Consider the following 19245-nt stretch of genomic DNA (forward strand, 5'->3'; position numbering starts at 1 on the left):
TAGGTATTTGAGGCACCGGAATCTGCAGAGCTGTTGGGTTTTGGTTCTGAGCTTCCCTCTCAAGTAAAGACAATGGCCCCCAAAATTCAGGCATTTCCAGGGGAGCCCTGGCACCAGGAGGGAAAAGTGGCCAGTACCATATGGCATGTTGACTTTCTATTCCAGCAGACCCTCCCTACTTCAAGAGCTGTAATTCAAAGCCAAAAGTGAGGACATATATATAAATAATGATAATATATAATTATAAAAATATAAATATAAATTGTATTTTTATATATGTATATATACAGGAGTACTGCCTCCTGTTGCTCAACATATACTTGTAGCAGGGTTGGGAAATGCCTATTAACCCTTTCAGCCCTCTTAGGACTTTGGGAAAGTTTGGAGGGTGTAAAGTTTTTCCAAGTTTCTTTGGAAGGTTTTGAACCCACCGTTGTTTTTCTGGCCAGGGTTTTATTATGCAACCATACACTGTTTTGCTAAGAGACAGAAGATGCTGCCTTGAGTGTAACAAAAGGGCTCGATTAGAAGAATTTTTTTCCTCTGTTTCTAGGACAACAAGAGACATGATGAAGAGAAGAAGTTGCAGCATCATAGAAAAGCCGAATCGGGGCTCAGCACCACAGAGCCACTGCAGCTGACTGCCAGCGTACCATAGACCGCACCCCACCATTCCCACCCACAGCCCTGCTTGGGTTAGGGCTTGCAGGAAGGAGAGACCTTGGTCTGGTGGGAAGACCAGCTGTTCTCCTTCGAGGGCAGGCCTTCTGGCCTCTGAAACTTGATATATTTCTTGCCATCCTGTTTTATTCAATGAAGTATTAATTCTGTTTTTGCATCAAACCTGCAAAAGTTGCTGAGCGGTTGTCTTCTGTGGCTGCAATAGGAATGGGGATGCTCAACAGCAGCCTGCAAGATTGCAGCCCTTGACAGTAAACTTTTTATCTACATTGGTCTTCTTATGCATTCGGATTGCACCTCACAGGCATACAGCACTTTTCCCCGAAAACACTAAAAGCAGCTGCAATGTCTGCGTGTGCCTATCTGCTTTCCACACCTACGCTGGTGGGAGCTGTGAAGGGAGATGACCTGCAAAGGGTCTTGTGAAAAGTGGTACCCAGGAAACTCGCAGCGCAGACGAATGGGAGCCAAGTGGAAAGACAGTATTGTAAAAACCCACGATGAGGTCAGAGCCAGAAATCTCAGGTCCCTACATCCTCCAGAAACCTGCTCTTTGCTAGAATGGCTCCTGCAAACAGTCCAAACCCACCAAAATCTACCTTCAAAGTGGAAGTGAAGAACTCAAAATGAGGAGTAGGGCTCTTGCTTACCCCTTTTTGCAATAAAAAGTAGAAAAAAAGGGCTGCAGTCCCATCCAGCATCCCCAGAGGAGAGTATGGCTGGGTCATTACAGCTTCATTGCCATTCCCCACTTCAACTGTGAGTTGAGCCATGACACCGGGAATAGGAGAGGCAGAAACAGCCGAAACAACGGTAGATGGAAGTGAAGAGAGAAAATGGATGGAAGAAATAGAAAGGGGAAAGGGCAACAGTGTTGGGATGAGAAAGGACGCCCAGGGCACGTCCCACAAACTTTTATTTCCCATCCAGGTCCTGGGTAGGATTCTCAAGATCTGCCTTTCACCTAGGAAATAGCCCCATTAATTATGGCTGTTGAGTATGGGAATGCAACAGCTCTTTGCCACTTTGCTGCTGGGGGAGCCTGTGACCTGAGCTGTCCAGGTTTCCCAAGCATTTAGCAGTGTGGTCATGCTAATTTAGTTTGGGTTTTTCAAAGGCTTGCCGGGAAAAGTCCTCTCCTTCCCAGAGGCATTGAAAGTTTTGACCCTCTGACCCTCCCTTTTACTAGGGGGTTCAAAAGCAGCATTGCAGCTGTTAAAGTTTTTCTTCATGCCTCAGTGATTCTCTGATGGGGGACCAAGCTGATGTTTATCTAGGCTTGACCTCTCTTCTTTGAGCCTGAAGATGTCTCTTTCTTGTGGTGCTACAGGCAGGGCAATGCTGGAAACCTCCCTGCCTTGCCATTCATGCCCTCCCTGTGTGCAAACGCAACCAGTACCTGCTACTAATCCATCCCCCAGCAGCAGCCAGGGTTCCTGGCACTGATCCCATTTGTCCATCATGCTGCAGATTCATTTACATTCAATCCACCATGACTTGTCTATGAAACACGACCCTCCTCCCACTCTGATGCTGGCATCCATTTGGCTTCCAAAAGTCAATTGTTGGTTTTTGAAAAAAACCCAAAACCCCCACCCAAACCAAAAAGCTCTCCCAACAGGCTACCACTGGCTGCGCATGGACCTTCAGTGTCTCGTCCCCTGCTCTGCTGCCAAGGCTCATTATTTTCAGAGGACATCCTCCCCTTAATTTACATCTTTGTCACACACTGCATCCATGATGCCAGACTCCTCCTTCCTCAAGGACCAAGGTCCATCAAAGCACTTGAGCGCAGGCTTAACTTCAAACATCTTGTTTCGGGATAGTACTACGCATGTCACATCCCCAAGCTAAGAGGTTGGAGATGGATGCCTTGATTTGTTACTCTTGTGTCCTGTTACTCACAGCAGCCCAATTTCCAAGCCAGGACAAGGGTTGGTGTCTTCTGCTTTGCACAAGTCCCACCAGCTCATCCCAGTGCTGGAGTGTTAGGTTAGGATGCAAAGTGAGGTGTGAGGAGGCAGGAGAAGAGAAGTTTCTAAACTGCTAGTCCCGAGAGCTGTGGGATTAACCACGTTCACACCAACAGATTAGGGTCATTAACATAGTCATTAAAAAAGGGAGAGTCCTACTGTGAATAATGACAGGTGCTTCACACTGGCAGGTGCCTGGTCCCTGTGGCGGAGGCTTAAAGGCGATGAGATAGTGAAGAGCACCGTTGTCGCAGACATCTCCAAGGCAGGAGCTGCCCTCATCTTTCCTGCTACCTGAAAAAGGTGGTAAGCATGGAAGCGTGCATGGCTGAGGGTCTGAATTACCCTGGATTATGTCCCAATACCCCTGCTGCAGAGCTCTCTGCAGAAAGGCGCTTGTGGTAGAAACTGGGGTAGGGACCTGTTCTCTGGGCTCCTGCATCCCTGCTCAGTTACTATCTCCTTAAGTGAGCTCAGCTTCCCCAGCTGCAAAATGGGAATAATGTTTACTTTGCTTGCAAGGGTGTGGAGGAATAATTAATTAATGTTTACGAAGTGCTTTCAGATCCCCAAACAAGAGGGGTGAGAAAAGTAACAAGGATTCATGAGGGAAGTGTTACAATGAATTATTGCAGTTCAAAGGTAAATTATTGTTATTGCTGCCTAATAAGCAGATGCAGCCATTAGCCTGAGATAATCTGACTTCTAACTCTGTTAGCTTCTTTTTTCCTCCTTCTTCCCAAGGAAAGTGTGGTTTCACCTCTGCTACTCATACCCAGTTGACTATAATAACCTGATAAATAATACGGGGCTGACCCATCTGGCTCAGCTTCTGATGGGACGAAGAAGTGTGGTGCAGCCAGCGCCGGTGCTAGCGTGGATGAGACCTGCAGTAGGGCAGCTTCAACTTGCACCACTGCCATGAGCTTCTCACCTGCAATGGCAGCTGGGGAAGGCAGAAAACTCTTCCTTTCCAATGAGGAGCATCCCCAGAAGCTGACTCCCATCCAGCTTCAACCAGCAAACTTGCTGGGTGAGCTTCTTCAAAGCCTGTTGCAGGTCAGGAGGTGTGAGCGTCCAGATGCAATCCCACTGCTCCTGGTTACCAGCCCTCAGATGGGCTGGGGAACATGCCCCTAGCCCAGCCTTTGCTTAAGAAAGACTTAAACCCCCAAATAAGACCTTGCACTGGCAATGCGTTAGGAGAGCAGGGGGGGCAGTGACACAGCAACAGGCATGCGGGAGCCTGGACCTGCTCTAAGCTGGACTGAAAACAGTCTTTAGGCAGTTTGGCCATCTCTGTCTTGAAACCAAATCAAACGTGACCTGTTTTAAACCAATGTGAGTAATGTGAATCCCGAGCTGGCGTGAGCAGGTTTTTCCGGTTCTTGCTGCAGCCTTTCTGCCTCCTTCCCTGCCTGGGCTCCCAGTTTTGCACTGGGAGGGCACCTGAGCCTGGAGAGGAGCATGGCTTCTGCCCTTTGGGACACCTTTTCCTGCTCTCTGCCTGGGCCATTCACATTGGTCCTAAATTGCTTTTCCAACACCATGCCTCAGAAGCCACCTGCCAGCCTGTGTTCTCAGAAACCCCCACATTACACACAGCCAGCCTCACATCTCCAGCCTCACAGTCCTCTCACACCACCAAAACCAGAATCCTCTCCTATGGCCTTGGCCCTCCTACAGTTGCTGGTGCCAGGCATCAGACAGACTTGGACATCCAAGACCACCTCTAGACAAAAGCCTGCAAAGGACAGGCAAGGTCTCTAGTTTCTAATTGCCCTGTGTTATTTTTATACTCAAAACCATCTTTTTTTCTTTTTTTTTTTCCTCCAGGTAGGAAGACAGGGTTATGCATGAAGACCCCATTTCAGCAAGTAGTTACACCTGGGTTGGAACCCATCACTAAAGACCTAAACTCCTGCAGGAAAACAATAGTTTATCTTTACTTATTTCAAGTCCTGAGTGGGTCCTATATGCACCTGAAACACAGAAAGAATAATGCCTAAATAAAGAGGAGCAGAGTGGTTTGTTTTTTTCTCTTTGACAAAATTTTGCAGTTTTTGCTTTAAAGATAAATTGTTATTATCCTCAAGGGACTGATTTTTTATTAGCTATCGATTTTATATGAAGATATTATTTGTCAGGATACTTTATTTGCTCTCCATGTCCAGAGTACTTGAATAGGTTAGGTAATGTATCTCAGTCAACCAGAATTCACTTGGAAAGCCAGAGAGAAAAAGGATTTTATTACCTACTATGCTAAGAATAAATAGTACCCGGTGCCTACAAAGTATCACTGTAGTCTTAGCCCAAGGTTTTCTAGTAACTACATAAATCATGCAAACAAAGTTGCTTTTCCATCTGTATGTTAGCAGCATGCCTGAAATAGAAATATCATCCAACAGATGCACATTCAGCATGTATCTTCCTTTCTATTGGAAAGTCAGTAAATTGGCTTTCGCTTCCATAACGCTGAGCTCTTGGCAATTTTTGAGTGCAGCCGTACTCAGCACACGGCAGGCAGCTCTAATAACAGGCAACCTAAGCAAAAAGAAGGATTTAGACTGTCCTGGCTCATCGAGATTTTCCACCTCTTAATAGTCAAAGTTTGCCTTCAGGTTAGTTAAAGAAGTCAGGGGCAACCCAGCACCAGTGAGGCTCTGCACAGTGCTGCTCATCTCCCGCACCTTGCGTGAACCAGCATAGCCCCAAACACACACACAGCAGCACCGAGGAGGATGTGGCAGATGTTGGCACCTCCAAATGGCTCTCCGGCAGGTCCTGTTTTGCCTACCAGGCATCACCCCTTTTCCCACCAGGCATGGGAAATATGACTGGCTGGCATCCAGAGAAAGTGGAAAACAACTGAACAGCCAGAAACCTTAGAATGGACGAAGCTTCGAGTGCATCACCCTCAACAAGGGGAAGTTTTAGAAAACACCACCTTTGTGAAACCAGAGAGAGAAGACAATACAGAGCTTGGCAAGGGCAATGAAATATGTATGTACCTAGGACCTCATCCAGCTCTCTCCAGCCACTGTACCTCTTGCCTTTGCATTCAAGGGGTGCTGGATCCCATCCAAAAAAGATGCAGGGGAACAAATGTAGCCCTGGCAACTCCACTGAGGGCAGGAAGGAACAAAGAGCACCCCCCCTGGGCTGAATTTGTTTCCATTTTTAATCCTTATCTATATCCATCACCCCCATGCATGGAAAGAGGCTTCTCAGCTGTATAGATTTGCATTGCTATGGGAGTTTGAAGTGATAAAACATTTGGCCTGCCTATTCAGAAGCAATTAGTGATTCAAAGCAGCCTGAGACATCTTAAAGGGGCCTAGTTTTCCAAGAGACAGGTGTTTTGAGCTAACTTGAGGCGAAAATTGAGATTTTTAGAAAAAAAGAAGTCATTGGCTGCTTGAAAATATAGTTCCTTAAAAGCTTAATAGGGAAAAAATATTGTACAGAAAAGTCCAGTTTAGGCTGATAAAATTTGGGAGGAAGTGGGGAGAAATGGCTTAATTTACAGCGCTGGTAGAAGTAATGATTTATCTATCTATTGAACACATATAATTTATATGTTCCTTTTCTGGGTTAATGATTTCCCCTCCACCACCACTAGTAACACAGGCAGAGCCATCTTCCACTAACACTGCCATCCCAGCATCCCTGTCCCAACGCAACATCAGCTCTGAGCCAGAATTTCTCACCCAGATCTCCTACCAAAGGAGGAGGTATTTTTGCTCTTAGACTTTTAAATCTACCTAGGCAAGTGGGCAGCCTACTAGCCTCTACTTTGACCACACGGACCAGCACATCCTTGCTGCCACCATTGCAGGGCAAACCCAAGGAAGGAATGAGACCTGGACCACAGCCCATGCGGTTACAGTCTCTGGCAGGATGGAAAGCCCTGGAAAGGCAGCCCAGGGATGGTTAGCTCTCAGGGTTGCTGGGAAAAGGCAGGAAAATCCACGCCAAGGGAGAGTTTGCCCATGCAGAGACATTGGGGCAGGGCAAGCTGGTATACAAATGTCCAAAGCAGAGGAGAAAGCATCCACCCTCCCTCTGAAGGAGTTGTCCTGTGGTGTCTTCCCCATGCAGCTCCTTTTCTCCCTCTATAGCCATGAGACATAAATAGGTGCCTGCAACAGGCGACTGAGAGCAAAGTGAGACTTTTGCTTGATGCTACAGAGGCTCCAGCTCCTCCCTATCCCCACACCGCCAAGGTATGCTGACACAACCACTGAACTGCTGGATCTGGGAGGAAAAAAAAAAAAAAAGGGAGGAGGAGGAGATCTCTAACTTCCATCTGGAGGTGTCTTCTTCTCCCCACTGTACTGCGTACAGCACCTGGGCTCCCTGCAAAAGCATCCCAGTCAGCCAAAGTCGTTTCCACTACACACGCCGCATTTCTTGGGGGCTGCTGCTGGGGCTTTGCCAGGCAGAAAACAGCAGGAGAAGACTGTAGGAAAGGGTAGGACTGAAAGAGGATTTCTTCAAGAGAGCGCTTGAAAGCTAACAGGGCAGAGGGCCACAGCTGGCTGGGGATGCATTTTAAACAGCTTTTTAATCCAAGAGCAGATATATCCATCACTGTCTCTAACATCTGTCTGGCAAATGGGATGGGTGGGGTCAATAATCTCCCAGGCTGTTACATGCTGACTACGAGAGAAACTAGGCAGCAGATAGATTTGGCACCCCTCAGGGGTTTTCAAGGTGAAGGACCAGTTGCCAACAGGTGCTGCTCGGCCCCGGCGAGCAACAGAGGCAATGCAGATATCCCCCTCTCCCCATAGCGCTGTGGGAATCAAATGCCCAGTGGGAAAAAAATACTCTCCACTACATGCAGCTCTGCAAGGCTTAAAGAGCATCTTGGGTTGCTCAGCTCCAGAGCTGGTTTTGTGTGATTCAGTACAAGTCTCCAGCTGAGATCAGGGCCTTCAATATGCACTTGCACACATAAGGGGACATCTCCTACCCCAGAAGCTTTCAGGCTGGAGAAGACTAGTAAAAGGAGAGAGAAAAGATACTTCTTCCTATTTCTCAAACGGAGAACAAAATTCTCAGAACCAGCTTAAAAGCAAAATAAACAGCACACAGACATCAACCTGCATTTTTAGGTACTTCATGCAATGCATGCAAATGGTCCCGGCTGATTTTTGCCCAAGCTACAAAGCACCAAAGGCAGAGGTGCAAATTGCAACCACTGTCCCTGGTCCCAGGCTGCTAAACCTGCACTTCTCTGCCCGTGCAGAAAACTACTGCCGTACTCAGCCAAAACAAGGGACAAGACCTGCGAACCTATCCCAGGTGCTTTTCAGAGGGTGCTACGCCTGCAAGAATAACTTAGATTTAGGGTAAGGTCATAAGCGCATGTGAAATACAAGAGGCGGCAGTGAGGAGAGAGCCACAGTCATCGTGGAAAAGGACCAAGACACCTGGGTGGGGCTGATCTCAGAAGATCTGTCAGTCCTCACGGCATCTGATGTGTTTCTTGTCGCCTCAACAGTAGCTGATTACATGCTCACTTTTCTTAGCACATACACACGCACCATCAGGTTTTAACTCCCGCTGTTGCAAAGACACATTAGAAGCATGACCCAGAAATGCTGCAAAGGTTCAGAAAGCAAAGCATAACCACAATTTACTTCTTCAATCTTAAACTTCTGGGGCTGTGCTGCTTTTTGAGTTGACAAACTGGTGTGGGACCAAGAGTGCTGAAATGCCAGAGGTTCCTCCCCAAAATCAGGTGTCAAAGAGGATAAATTGAGTCTAACAGCAACTACAGGTAGGACTTTCCTAGATCCTATGGGACCCTCAAGACTATATAGCAATCACTTGGAAAAGCTCACCAGACAAGAAGCTAGAAGAGATACAGCAGAACCAGTAGGTCTGGAGGTGGTCCAATAGACCACCTGCAACCCACTGCCAGCACCCACCACTCAACCCCTTCCTCCCAACGGAAATTTCTGGCCACTTCAGTTCACTCATGTGACAACTTTTTCCTCCCTTACCTCTGCTCAGGTGTGTCCATGTCAGCTGTTTTACAGACAAGAGGATGCTTTGCACTGAAGGGATCATAGAACCATAGAGTGGTTTGGGTTGGAAGGGACCTTAAAGATCACCTAGTTCCAACCCCCCTGCCATGGGCAGGGACACCCTCCACTAGACCAGGTTGCCCAAAACCTCATCCAACCTGGCCTTGAACACTTCCAGGGAGGGGACATCCACAACTTCTCTGGGAAACCTGTGCCAGTGCCTCATCACCCTCATGGATCTGGAGACAAGCCTTGTAATTAGGAGATGGGTGCCACCCACTAGTTAACCCCTCCTCCTTCCTCATTTAGCCTGAGGGATGTATAGCCAGGTTTGTTTATATTGCCCCTACAACTTTGTGCATACTGCTTTCCATCTTCAAAGCACTTCAGCAGGCATTTTGCAAGCTTCTCCCCAACCCTCATGTGACAAAGGTTTTGGAAAGGGGATGGAAGGGGAGCAGAGCAAAGGAAAGCTCTAAATAATTTGCCCCAGGACAAAATGAGTTGGCAGTAGAGCCAGGATCAACACTCAGTAGCTCCTGCCTTTGAATCTTGTGCTCTATCTTTGCCTGTACCTCACTACCTTAAGGTTCAAAAATGGTGTCATGAAGCCTGGTGCTCATCTTGGTACCAGAGAGCAGATTTCCAGGGATTTGCTTCAGCTCAGCACTCCTGTGGCCACAGCCACCTGACCAAGTGGTCCTGGACCAATGATTAAACTAAAATTTTAAACATCTGGCAGTGGTTAGTAAAACCGTGACCAGCATGCATTTCCTTTAACAACACTACAGGAAAGAGAGGGGAAAGGATCCATCTGTGACCTCTTATCCTAGCTGATATTTTGGACTGGTTAAAGCAGGCAGTGGTGGCCTGTCAGCCTGTGCTGCCCCCTCCATCATGCCAATGCTACTCTTTGTGCAGAGAACTGGATCAAGGACTGGTCCAGCTGTAGAAAAACCTCAGGGGAGAAAATGTTGGGGTTTTTTTCTGCCAGCCCACTGTCTCTGCATCAGACAGTCAGGGAAACACTTGAGCCAACAAAGGAGAAGGTGGAGGAGCGAGTGCTTGGATCAGGCTGGGGGGAATGAGAACAGCTTAAACTACTTTTCTCATTGCTAACCATAGTGGTAGAGTAGCTCCAGGCATGTCGATAGAGCTACAGCAACCTGGACCAGCACTGGTGTTTGTATCAGCCTGTACCTGGAAATATCTGGTCCAGTTGCACAAAATCCATAATATATTGATAACCCTGCCACAACTTTAGCATTGGCACTCCTAACTTGCTAAACCCTTAAATCATTCTTGGACCAAGAGCAGCCCCTCTCCTGGGTGGTCTTGGGCCCACAAACTACTCATTTTCTCCCCATTGCTGGAACAATCTTGTACTGAAGATTGTTTTGCTGGTTTTGCTGCAATTTTTCTCCCTTATTACACAGGGAGAGGAAAGCTCATTAAAACAGAGAAGAGACACACTCCCTGTCTTTGTCTCTTAATCACGAGGCAAAATGAAAAGGCTCTAGCAGATAACGAGCCACTCAACCAGAGCCTTCCCAGTACCAGACCCACCTGACGAGCTGCTCCCTTGGGTGAGGTGAGAGCAACACTATCAGCCCCTTGGCTCTGCTGGGAGAGCTCATACCTAAACCTGCCTTTTGCTCTCCTCCTGACAATGTGTGTCAAGGCTCTGCCCCCTGCTTTGCTTCCACCCTCCCAGCTGTAAAATAGATATAATGCATACAGCATCTTTCCCAAAGCCCTCCAGGACCTGCTGATGAAGACTTCAGAAGCATTAGAGGACTCTAGTGTCATCACTGCTTTGGGGATTACTCCTTTCCAGGGTAGGAGAGGGTGGCAATTAGAGGAATTGAGTCTCCAGCCCTCCAGCAGGGATGGCAAAGCAATTTTGACTTCTCCACTGACAGCTATGCAGGGCAAACACACACAAAGTGCCAAGGCTGGAGACCACAGGCGCTGAGGTGATGCAGAGCTGGAGACAGCCCCAGACGCGAGGGCTAGGTGAGGACTACCAGCTCCGTGTATGCTGAGGCTGAGTAATATCCTGAGGAGCCCAAATGCGCATGGAGATAGCTGGGACTTGGGAAATCTTGCCCAAGGGCCAACAGGGCTCTAGTGAGTGACCGCATGAACTTCTGCGGATCCCACATTCATTAAAAGTAAAATTAATGTCTCCCTTTCATAATGCTTGCTAATGATGTCCGCTCTCCTATGAACCAGGATTGCTTGGGGGCTCATGTCTATGGAAAAGATCTAAGCTTATGCTGAAGCCTTCTGGTGAGTGAGCTTTGCCCAGGTTCCTCTGCTATAGGACTCCCAGGTGTCTAGCAGAGGTTGGGTCTATGCTGGGCCTTTGTAGGGGCAGTGAGTGAGTCTGTCTTTCTCTTTCTTCCCCTCAACACCCATTTTCAGGACACTTGTAGGTGTCCTGAAGCAGAGCATCTCTACTTCCCAACAATGGTTAAAGGGTATGAAGAGAAGGAAGGGGCGCAGATTGACAGGCGCACAAGTTTTACCATAGTGTCTCTTTAAGAGAACAAGATGAAAGAAAACAGATCAAGAATTATTTTTCTTGGTAAGGAGAAGAGATAATTTCCTGGTCATGATTCAGCACTGTCATATGGAGTCAATGACTGTTCTTTATACACCTCATAGCTTTGCCTTTAAAACACTGCCCATGACAACACACCTCTCCCTGTAAAGTGCAATTACCTGGGAGTTCACTAGCTCATTGCTAGCAATTACCCAACTGCCTTGTGTCCCATCAACCCACCCTAATCACTACAGCCCTAAAACTGGTAGCTCTTATTCTCAACAGTAAATAGCACCATTAAAAATCTGGGGGTGAATTTACTACCAGCCATGGAGTGATTACTTGCTGGGGTCATTGCAAACTGAGCAGAAGGATTGTTGTAAGATATGATCCCACTCAAATAAAAGCAGATGCTATTAGCGAGCAACAGGCAGTGTTTATTCCATAAAACACCAGGAAAGACAAGTTACGTAATGACTATCTGGGAAAGTCCTGCTTCGCTGGGGCTAGTGCTCCCAGTTCATAAACTGCCTCAACAGAACTGTTCAGGAGATACAGAGAGAGTTGAATTTATTCCTGTTTATGGATTGCAAGGTGTGGGTATGTTTTCCTCTCTCTTGGGTTTCAGGCTGACATTACTGTTCATGGGTTTAATAAAGCCTGAAGAATGTAGTTGACTTAACCCTTCAGAGAAACAAGGTTCATTTGAACGAACTGGAGCAGGGAGAGCTGTTGGTCTAAGTAGGAGCAGCAGCATCCAGTCCCAAGTTTTCAAATTTTAAAAATTGGCTCTAAAAACATGATAAAAAAATTAATTAAAATACCCAACTCCCCTCATTCACCTGTAGGATTCTAAATTTCCACATTCATCTAGGTCAAACCTCCTCTAACTACATGGACAGATATTTTTCCTTAACTTTTATTTAGATACAAAACCATTGATACTCACAGATCCAGTAACTGGGTCTTCTAGGCGAAGCCTATACTGCTGTAAGACGTTCCCTAAAACTGCAAACTTTGGCAACACTGCATGATGCAGGATTTATTTATTTATTTTTTTAACTGACAACTTGTGCTACATATTCCTGTTTAAACAGTGAAGAATGATCTATGTAAGAGGCATGACCCTTTCCCTCTCTCTAATCCTCCCCTCTGCAGCCCTGGGATGGGCTGGCCGTGCTAATCTTACACCTCCAAGTCATCACTGCAAATCCAGGTCAGCAATAACCAGCAGTTTGCTTCCCATCATGAGGCCACTTGGTGGTTGCACCATTGGCTTGGGGACTCCTTTGGCAGAGGAGCCCTTGTCGCATCCTGCTCCCAAAGTTTCTGTGCCTCTTTACGGAAAATGGTTTGTGATGGTTCCTCTGCTCCATCACCCCACTCCAGGGACAGATCCAGCTGTGATCTGGCTGGGGGGTGGAGGGAAACAGCTGGATGGCTGCAGTCACTATGCCAAAGCATGTGCCCTGTACCAGGTGTGCTCCCAAGGGATCTCTGGACAAAGCCTCCAAATGTTGTTCCAGGGATGGGGCAAATCAAATATGCCCCCTCAGCCCGAGGATCCCCCCCTCCTGCTCCAGCTTTGCTTGACATGCTGTCAGCAAAACACTCTCTGCTCATTTTGTGATGTTCCTCTGCTTGCCGCCAGGATGCTGAGGAACTGCTCTTCTGCTACAAGCATGAGGCTAGGAGAGATTTCCAAGTCTCCTCGTGCCTTCAGGTCTATGGGAAAGGCTTGTTCAGGCAGCCTCCAGGCCTGAGCCCTGACAAATAACACAAGCTGTGAGCCAAAAAGGCCTTGGCATTGCGAGCCCATCCTGTCCCCCACTTGCAGCATCAAGGCCTTTCTGAGTCGTGGCACTGCTTTTCAACGCATGCCGCTGAATATGCGTGACACGCCAGCCCTTCTGCAAGCTCGTGACCTGCACTGAGACAAGAGGCTCCTCCAGGATGGATGTTAATCTGTGGAGGGGGTTTCTCATCTTGGACAGCTTGGACCTGCCCTGTCATTAAACGGCTGGCACACGGTTTCGCACGTGTGGCTCTGCCACTTTTGGTGGGTGCAAAATACCCTGCACTGAGAGCTGCCTCCCCATGCAGGCAAGCATCCTCCCCCTGCCAGCTCCTCATATCTCTGCTCCCATCTCCCAAATGGATGAACAAGCCCTTTCTTTACAGCACACCCCTGCCCCCCACAACGCCCCTTGCTTCCCTGCACACGGCTGAGCCCTGGGGGTCCCTTCCCTCCTCAAACCCTGGCTCCAGGGGGATGGGCATGCAGGTGGGTCACGCTGAGGGGAAGGCAGAACAGCTCTCTATCAACAGGAAAAGCTGTTTCATTTCAATTTAAGCCACCTTCTTCTAGCACAGCTCCTAGCCCTGAGTGCCCTGCAGGGCTTTCCTGAGCGTGATTCATCAGGCAAACCCAAACCTACCTGAAACCACCTGCTCTGTGCTCTTGGGGCAAGAGAGCTGACCACACAACCGTCCGAAGGCCCCTTGACTCCCCTCTCCCCGCACAGCTTCTCCCTGAGCATCCTTCTCGCAAGCACCACTGAACCGTCACTTTCAAGACCCCCCAAAAAATAGTGATTCCCTCTCCCCCCCAAAAAAACCCCCAAACAAGCTCCTCCGCTGCCATGTCCGTGCGGGAGTGCAGGTGCCGGCTGAGACGTGCAAAGTCAGCGCCGGCCGCCCGCCGCGCAAAACGGGCGAAACTCATCCCAACTCCGGGGCCGGGACCGCGCGGGGGTACCTGGAGGAGGAGGAAGAGGATGAGGAAGGCCGGTGTCCCCCTCCGCCGCTCCTCGCTCCGCGGCGCCTGCCCTTCCCCTGCCGCGCTGCCGGAGCGGGGACGGGAAAGTCTGGCTCCTCTGCTGCTCGTTGCCAGGACACCTCGGCGTTCAAACCCGAGCTGGGACCAATCAGCCCCGGGGCTGCGGAGCACCAGCCCCACGTCATCCGCCGCCGGCGTTTATTTGAGCGAAAAAGCGTGACAGCGGTCACACAGCCCGTGGAGAGCTGCCTTTGTGCGGGTGGGCTCTGCCCCCACCCCTGCCGCTCACTGGATGCCTCTTCTGTCGGACTGCGGAAAACAAAAGAGCCGCGGAGAAGGGAAGGGAGAAGAGCTCTTCCCTCGGACTGCTAAAACCGAGTTCAAAAGCCCGGCCTCTTCTGCATGTTATCTCTCTCCACCTCCCGGCTCCAGCCCAGACCCCTGTGGTCACCTCACCGGGAAGAGCCAGCACTCGGGTCACCTCTGCCCAGGAGCAATGAAGCTTCCCTAGCACTGGCAGGGTTCTCCTTGTGTCCCCAAGTGCAGCCACTTCCACCTGCCTAGCTCTGCCCCAGACCACACAGCGTGGGCACAGACCCACAAACTCACAGCTTCAGGGATGCTTTCTGGTTCAGATGTGGTCACAAGGGCATTTTTTCTCACAGCTGGGCCCTGCAAGTTGTTTTCTACAGGGCCCAGAACTAGAGTCCTAAAGCCCTTGTGAGCACAGGGGGCTCTGGTGCACAATACAAACAGACCATCCTTGGTGCTGGCTTCTCAGGTCAAAAACATGGGCAGCTGCTACCAAGGTGCACACCTGAGTGAAAGAAGCAGCCATCACCTTTGCTCCTTCAGTGCTAGTGGTGGGAACCGGGGCATTTCAACTGCCCACAGCTGGGGACAGTTAGACCCACCAGGTTCCTTCCCAAGGTGGGGTAGGTCTAGGTGCCTGGGTAGATACTGAAGAGAGACCTCCAAATCACTGTGGTGGTGGTGGTAGGGGGACGGACAAGAGGGATGACAACAGAGACCCAGGTGTTCTGGCAGAGCTCCTCCCCTCAAGCCCCTTAGACCCTCCAACCCAGGAATCTACGTGGATCTCATTCCTGCTCATGGGATGAAGTCACAGGATAACATCCTCCATGTCCAGAGCAGATGCTGAGCCTCTGGGATAAGCATACCTGGTTTCTGCTAGCCCCACTGCCTGTTGTTTATTCTCCCCAGTGGAAGTCAACCAAGCCAGCTCCCAAAAGAAGACCTGAAGTATGGTCTGAGCATGCTGGAGGGAGGAACCATAGAATCAGCTATGTGTGGTGCCGTGCCTGACTCACCTCTCCATTATACTACCTCCCAAACACTCATTTCACTCCATTAATTAGCTGTGCCACTGAGGTGCAATCCACTCCTGCAGCTGGCACTCGAGCTGGTTTGCTTGCCACCCAGTGCCGGGAACAATTAACAAATCCAGGCTGGCTCCTCACCCCACTCTGCTCCGCAAGCGGATGCGGATGAGCTGTAGCAGCCTTTTCCCAGTGGACCCACGTGTTGCCTGTACAGTACCAGGCACCCAGACTGCCTTCCTTGCCTTTGGGTTCAATATAGCACCTCATGAATGAGGAATGATTGAACTAAGAGCACTGTTTCTGCAGAAGATGGCCCACATGAGGCTTTAAAGGACATTTATTTTCAGGACATACCTACAATTAATTTGTGGTGACTTTATGGAGTAGACAAATGCACAGGGAGGTGTCTGTGCGGCTCTGAGGTTACTCTGCTCATCCATGGCATCAGTCTCCAGCAGTATTGGTAGGACCCAGGTTATAGATGTCCCTCGTTTGGCTCAGATACCAGATTTCTCCATTGGCTCAATGTAGGAGGAGAAGGGGAATGACGATCACAGAAAGTATTGGGATGGATTTCACCCCCTCATTAGCTCCATCATCCCAATTACAAAACTTGGGGAGGGTGGCAGCTGTCAGGCAGGGCTGCAGCCCCACCAGTGCACACATCGCAGGAGCATGAAAACAGCGATGTGTCTGGGAGTCTTTCCAATGGGAAGAGACAACGTGGCAATGGAGGCAGGTGGATATGAAAGGACATCCCCACCAGTGGTTCTAGTGCTTTTAATAGCAGGTTATGAGGGCTGAACAAAATTGCAAACCAGTAAGACCTGGCTGGCTGGGCATCGCCATGATGCAGCTACATACAGCAGTGAGCTGCAACGTTGCACCCACACAAAAGGCAAACAGCCAGCCCTGGCCAGTGGTGGGGCTTGGGGATGAGGCAGAAACACCCAGCTGGGGTTATACCGGCATTTCTCTGGTGGAGAAAGAGCCATTTCTGCACTTCTTGCACATGATTTAGAAGTGTTCCCCTTTATCCTCTACCCATCTGTCCCCACCTGAGCCAGGAGTGAACTTCCAGCCCCCCAACTCACCATCTTTTATCTTGGGTTTTAATGTAGGCAGCTAATCTTGGGTCGTAGTCTCCTGCGTAGATCAAAAAAACACATTTGAGAGGGACTTCTCTCTTAGGCAGCTGACTCAGCTCCTGGAGGTGCCGTCTCCCTCCTCCGCATAGGCAGGAGCCAGGTATAACCAGACATAGTCAAATGCCTCATGTTATATGAGAGATGAGTCCTGCCTCCAGGCAAAATCAAAGGATATGAGATACTAAAATACTCCAGAGGACCTGAGCCTCACTCCTTAGCTAGAAGCCACTGCTGACCAGTCCCACGCATTTTGTCCACGCATGGGCAGCACTGGTGGATTGGGTCAATGAGCTCAGGTCCCTCCTCCAGGACCCACCAGCTCCTTCCAGAGCTGAAGATGCTGCTGCTGCCAGCACAGGGAGGGAGCACAAAATCCCCTTTTGCACAGTTCTCATGCAGCTGAGCTGTCAGTAAAGCTGTTATGTTGCTGGACAATGGACATGTGACTACGGACCCTTTGAAAGGGTTATAGTGGAAGAGGGTCCCAGCAGAAACTTCCTCCGCCATATTGCTACAAGTGCCATCCTGTGACAAGGCTAAAAGAGCAATGAAATGTGCTAAAGTAACTCGGTAGGGCAGAGTGGACTCAACCAGTCAACTGTCCAGGGCAACAAGCGAGTAGTCTTTTTCAGGGTCCAGTGGCTCAATTTTGCACCTTCTTGCTTCTCTAAGCAAGATCTGCTCTGCCTGTTATCGGTGCAGATGTCCCATCCACAGCCACACATCATCACACACACTGATGCAGTGGCACAATGGATAAGATTGTACCTGGATGCAGCAGTACAGTGTGATTTCCCTTCAAGCGGTTACTCCTTTGGGAGCTGCTCAAAATCCCCAGCTAGCCACCAACAGAGTCAGTGGGCTGGTGGAAGGAGAGAAATCAATCAGTTGTTTCTGGAGGGGCTGGAAGAGGGCCCAGCAGTTATTGATTCAATTCTTCATTCAATACATGTTTGAGTGAAGCAATTCAGAACAGTCCCATCAATTCAAACCTGCGTAATAACATTAGCCACAAAACTCAGGAACCTGGTCCATCTTTCCTAGCAGATCCATTATTCTGAATCAGCCTCTAAGTAACAACAATAAAATGATCTAGGTCTGATACGCCAAAGCCAAAAACCCTCAAAGTCTAAAAGCCAAAGTTTTTGCTATCACTTTTCTCTGGACGAAAATACACTATGAGCACGTGCCAAAGATCCAATTCCCTGTCTCCCTCTTACCTGAAATAAATAATATTATAAAAGAAGAATAAGAATGAAGTAAAATGAAGAATATATATATATGATAAGCACATCTAAAAAAACCCCTGCAAACCCATTTAGCGCTCGGAGCAACCAGAGCCCAGGAAAATGCCAGGGGTGAGGAGGAAGGTTGTGTTGGCACTGCCAGTGTTGGAACGGTGTACAAGGAGGGAACTGTGACCCCCCCCCTCCCCCCGCTTCTCCACGTGGACACTGCCCTCTTAGAATAGACTTGGCTTGAAGTTCTATATTTTCTCAGTCCAATAATATCTCCAACAGACCTATGCCCATCTCTGCCCACCCCATATCGCCTGCTCTCAGCTGATCATCTCTTCTTTCCCATACTTTTGGCTTAGCCTATGTCTTCCTCGGACAAACTCCTTGAAGGTCCCTCTCTCCCCATTCCCCCTGAAGGCTTTTCCTTCCCTGTCAGATTTGTTTTTCCATGTGCCCAGTGGGAACTGGAATGAGGGTAAACACGTGTATTCATGCACATCTCCATCTCCATATCTATCTGTCTCACAGGTAAGATGCAAACCCTGCTGTGAATTACAGCTTTAACCATGGCAATGTGCTCCAACATTACAAACATAAAGGCACTCAGATTGTAAAAAGGCTGGAAAAAAACATGAAAAGAGGAGAGGGATCAGGTCCATCAAGGCCTGTCAAGAGACAGGCACCTGGACCTGGGTTGAGCATCCGGGTGGTAGGGATGTTGGCACCCCTTCTCCCCCTTTTTTATCCCTTTGTACTTACACCTCAGTATCTTGGTAAGAGGAGGTCTTATTCCACCACCTCTGCCACCACTGGGCTTGATTGACCTGGAGTAGAACTTGCTTCACTGTGCCCCAAGCTGTAATAAAGATATGTTGCCAGCAAAGATACCGTCTGCTTGAAAAATCACAGTGCTGCATCACCACACGGCCTGATGGAGAAACCAGAGCAGTGGTGTGATCCCACCGTCTTGGCTCCATCCTCCTCCTGTGAGATGAGCCACATGGCTCAGGCTATGAAATCCAACAGCCCCTTCTTTGGATACGGGGTACCCAAGTCCTCTTCATGCCAGACCCCATCACCATCTCATCTGTGCTCATAGGACAGCTTTGAGCTTACCAGCTGGCTGGATAAATCAAAGCACAATTTTCCCAGGTTTGCACTGATTTACTTGTGGAGAGAGCAGAGATCATTGCTGGTATGGAGAACAGAGATCATTGCAGCTGTACAGAGAGCACCTGCAATGCAATTGGGTCATTCTTGGTGTGCTCGAAGCCTCCAGTGAAGACCCTGACCCCATTATGTGAGGTGCTACATAGGCAAGACCCTGTCCCACAGAGCTTGCAAGCCAAAGGGACAAGATTGATGGGAGGTGGAAGAAAACATGTTTTATGATCTGCATTTCCCCAAGAGGATGTAGAGGAGTGGAAGGGTTGAGCGACCTGCCCACAGTCAGCCCAGATGCCCATGGCAGAGCCAGAAGTGCATGCAGCCCCACTG

The 19245-nt window shown here is 49.0% G+C and overlaps 1 protein-coding gene across 1 annotated transcript in view; it reads right to left on the reverse strand.

Annotated features, from left to right (window-relative positions):
• The window catches only part of RASSF7 (Ras association domain family member 7), a 34305-nt gene extending 20177 nt beyond the window's left edge, over positions 1-14128 (reverse strand). Inside the window, exon 1 of the mRNA XM_054828494.1 lies at positions 13999-14128. The gene's annotated coding sequence lies outside the window, so the exon portion shown is untranslated. The remainder of the gene's footprint in view (positions 1-13998) is intronic.
• Between the last annotated feature and the right edge of the window lie 5117 nt (positions 14129-19245).

The sequence above is a fragment of the Grus americana genome, chromosome 5 (assembly GCF_028858705.1).
Source record: "Grus americana isolate bGruAme1 chromosome 5, bGruAme1.mat, whole genome shotgun sequence".
NCBI classification, from domain to species: Eukaryota; Metazoa; Chordata; class Aves; order Gruiformes; family Gruidae; genus Grus; species Grus americana.